The following is a 4,329-nucleotide window of genomic DNA, read 5'->3' as shown; positions in this document are numbered from 1 at the left end:
AGCCCTGTCCTTCCTCTGACTTCCCTATCACTTTAGAGAGCACCACCAAACTTCTTCTCTCACAAGTCCTTAACCTTGGCATTGTCCTTTCATTCATTCATTCAATCATATTTATTGAGCACTTACTGTGTGCAGAGCACTGTACTAAGCGCTTGGGAAGTACAATTTGGCAACATATAGAGATGGTCCCTACCCAACAGTGGGCTCACAGTCTAGAAGGGGGAGACAGAACAAAACAAAACAGATTAACAAAATAAAATAAATAGAATAAATATGTACAAATAAAATACATAGAGTAATAAATACATACAAACATATACATATATATACATATATATGTATATACATATATGTATATACATATACATATATTCATCACCTAAATCTAGTGCCTAGTACTTATGCAATGTGACACTTTCCTCTATGGTCTCCTACAATGTCAACAGTACTCTTGGGGAAAAAAGTGGCCAATATTTCTGGACAAGTATTCTAATGTCTATGAATATGTCACCTAATACCTCTAGTTTCTCCTCTCCTTTTCTGCCCAATTAATCGAAGGTATTCTTTTTTCAGCACTTACTGTGTGCAGTGAGCACTGATCTAAGCATTTGGGAGAATAAAACAGTCGGCACCTATGTTCCCCTCCCACAAAGAGCTCACAGTCTACAGGGAGAGAAACAGTTTAGAGGGAGAGAAAATTTCAGTAGTATTTAAGCACAGTGTTTCAAGAGCACTGTACTAAGCACATGGTAGAGCTGAAGAAAAGTAAAAAGAAAAGAGTTTACGGTGGCTGCTTTTTCTTCCATACATCCATACTTTTAACTTAGTTTTCTATTTGATAAAAAGGGAAAACTGTGATTCTAAACTGCATTTTAGTTTCTTGACCTATGAAATGTATTATTAGCTCTAGGTCAACTGTATTGAGCCATTTTTCAAGAAGTCTAATCACAACTAATGTCAGTGAGAAAATAGACTTCACCATTACCTGATTAACAGGGTTTATTTTTTTTCCCTTTTCTGTCTCGCTGCATTCTGGTTTCCTGCAATGATTTATCATGGAGCAGAGTAAAAATTTCCACCACTTTCTCATAGGCAAAAGCCTAATACATTCATACCTTCAAAGCAATGGAACCGGGTCTCCGGGGATTTGAAATACTAACTCCTATTGAGTCTTCATAACCGTCAATGGAAAGTATTTGCTTCAAAGAGAAAACTTGGCAGCTTTTGTAGTCACTGTCATTGCCTTATTAACACTTCATGGGAAAATGCTCCTATAAATATATCACGTTTTTATTACAGAAAGGAGGAAGAACAGCTAGGGAAACTCTGCAAAATTACTACAATTTTCCTATATTAGAGGAACATGCAAATCCCATGTCTTTTTCATATTGAATCCATTCCTTTTAAATGAAAGAATTATGTTATCATAAAAATATGAGGTTTAATTTTGCATCATCCTAAGGGATGCACTCTTCCCAATATTACTCTTGTCAGTTTCTCCAATGGGGTGTTACTACTGCAATCCTCAATTACCATGCTTCATTATTGGGCCTGTAGGGCTTCTGCTGGGGTAAACAGGAGAAAACATTTAAATCCCTTTTGAGAATTTCTGCCACCATTTGAACTTAATTCCTATTACTACAGAGCATTAAGGGAAATAAAAGATATAAATGGGACCTCATAGTCATCAGTTTTAATCGCAGACACCTAACCAGGCTGAAGTGGAGGTCTGGGCAGTAATCCAGCTGGAATAACCAATCCACATGACTACAGTGGAAATGGACTTTTTTGCTCTAATTTAAAGGATAAAAAAACAAACCTTTTCTATTCCTTGGGCTAGAACTACTATTCAGGATGGTGCCACACCCCTTAATTTTCCCCTCTAGTGAGCACCACTGCTAATTTGGTATTTTGGATTAATATTTTTAAGTTTTTCTAGAACCTTGTCAAAGTGGTTTATTTGTCTTCCATAATAAACCATGTTTCAGGTGGCACAGATTGTGATTTCCCTTCACAGGTGTATGAACCGAGGCCCAGACAATTTAAAAAACTCAAGTCACAAATTATGTGATTGCAATGATTGAAAATGAGCCCATATCTCCAAAAAGTCCAGTAAATCTTCTTCAAAAAAAGACATTAGAAATTTTAGGAACATATTTGTTCTCATGTTGGGTTTAAAAAAGTATATTTAAGATGTGCTTAACCTTCTTTGGCCAAGAGAAGCAGATGAATGTAGAGCAGCAGAATTCCTCTCTATTTTCATGAACAATGCCATCCCAAAGATGCTCTTGTAGTGGGCAGAAAGGCCATCCTGGTTTGATCAGAAGAAGTCAGGATGATGAATGCCTAGCTGGTAAAAGAACAGAAACCACAAATATCTGAGGAAAAGAAGGAGTTAAAAGGAACAGAAAGAAAATTTTGAAAGATTTTGGAGAAACTCAGGAAACAAATACTTTGTGCCCAAAAAAAGAGGATTTGGGGTGTTTTTTGAGTAGTTTCCTATCCTCAGCACACATGTCTGTTTATTCAATTGTGTAATCAATTATTTTGATTCATGTCTGTCTCCCCCAGTAGAGTAAAAGCTACTTGTATGCAGGAAAGAAGTCACTTATTTGTTTTGTACTTCCCAAGTGCTTAATGCAGTCAGTTATTGCTCCCAGTGGATGCCCGATCAAGACGATTACTACTATTACTAATACTACCACTACTACTATTACTCCTGTTACTGTTGGTGCTCCTCTCAGGGTCACATCTGGAGAGTTTCCAGTACTCTACCAGTCTTGACTACAGGAGGGAGAGTCAAGCGGAGGCATATCTATTCCATTCCTATCTTGGACAGTGGCTAGTGAGTGAAAGGCAATCTGCTACAAGTCAAAACTCACTTGTGCTGCGCAGCAGCAGCATGGGAGAGATTCGTGGGGGGGACTTAGGTTTACCACGTTGAAGGAGGCAATGGTAAACTCTTCCATATTTTTACTATGAAAACTCAATGGATCCACTACCAGAAGGATTGCAGCTGGAGATGGGGCATAATAATAATGATGGCATTTATTAAGTGCTTACTATTTGCAAAGCACTGTTCTAAGCGCTGGGGAGGTTACAAGGTGATCAGGTTGTCCCACATGGGGCTCACAGTCTTCATCCCCATTTTACAGTTGAGGGAACTGAGGCACATAGAAGTTAAGTGACTTGCCCAAAGTCACACAGCTGACAGGTGGCGGAGCTGGGATTTGAACCCATGACCTCTGACTCCAAAGTCCGGGCTCTTTCCACTGAGCCACACTGCTTCTCTGGGAGAGATGTGTCCATGGCATTTCTATGGGTAGGACACGATCCATCAGCATAAGACAACAACAACTGTTGGTGCTGTTGTGTTATGGTCAGTCTTTGGAGGGGGTTGTTCAATACATCTAGATTGTCCTGTTGAAGAGAGGTATGAACACGGCAGGAAAGAAAACCAGAAGGCAACAGAGCTGGACTCAGGGCCACTTTACACCACAGTTGAGGGTGGCTTTGGGTAGAGCCATGCCCCAGGGTGTTCTTGAGAGTGGGTAGAAAGCGCCGGACACTGATAGTGATGAGACTCTGCAAAGCTGGTTCCATGTGGCTTTAAATTAAATCTATTTGAATTTACTTGTTTGCATTCTTCACAATTGTACCTCTGATTATTATTTTTGGCATATGTGGATAACCCAGACTGCTATGATCCTTCAAAGTTCTCAGGAAGAGTCCACTTTCAGGGTTTGGCCAGATTTTACTCATCTTCGTCCTCCTGAATGCCCCATTTGGAGAAGGGTGAATAATGCTTTGCCAACTATTTTAACAAAATGCCTCATTACTAATACTGCTTAGTACTGCTTTCATTTGAGAAACAGAAGCTCCCATTTCCAATGAGATGTGACTCCCCAGTTTCTGGCAGGGGACACACTCAATCCAAACTTCCTCCTCTTTTACCCCCACAGACTGGTCCAGAAGACTTTTCCCGCTATTGGGTAGGCACTGTCTCTATATGTTGCCAAGTTGTACTTCCCAAGCACTTAGTACAGTGCTCTGCACACAGTAAGTGCTCAATAAATGTGATTGAATGAATGAATGACTTTCCAGCACCCACCTGGCTACTGACACAGACTCTGAGCAGAGACCAAACACTCTAATGTGATGAAGAGAGGAGATAAGCAGTTTCTCTACTGGGAATTGTGGTCTCAGGGACCAAATCTGGAATAATAATAATAACTATGGTATTTGCTAAGTGTTTACTATGTGCCAAGCACTCTTCTAAGCACTAAGGTAGACAGAAGGTAATCAGCTTGTACACACTCCCTGTCCCTC

General features: G+C 39.8%; 1 non-coding gene across 1 annotated transcript; it reads left to right on the top strand.

The window, feature by feature from the left end:
* The first annotated feature begins 2,734 nt into the window (after positions 1 to 2,734).
* On the top strand, positions 2,735 to 2,872 carry LOC119930167. The gene has a single exon (XR_005451656.1). It is a non-coding gene; the product is annotated as a small nucleolar RNA SNORA7 (small nucleolar RNA).
* The last annotated feature ends 1,457 nt before the right edge of the window (positions 2,873 to 4,329 follow it).

Source organism: Tachyglossus aculeatus, chromosome 6 (genome assembly GCF_015852505.1).
Source record: "Tachyglossus aculeatus isolate mTacAcu1 chromosome 6, mTacAcu1.pri, whole genome shotgun sequence".
Lineage (NCBI taxonomy): Eukaryota > Metazoa > Chordata > Mammalia > Monotremata > Tachyglossidae > Tachyglossus > Tachyglossus aculeatus.
This window is presented reverse-complemented; position numbering and strand designations above follow the sequence as displayed.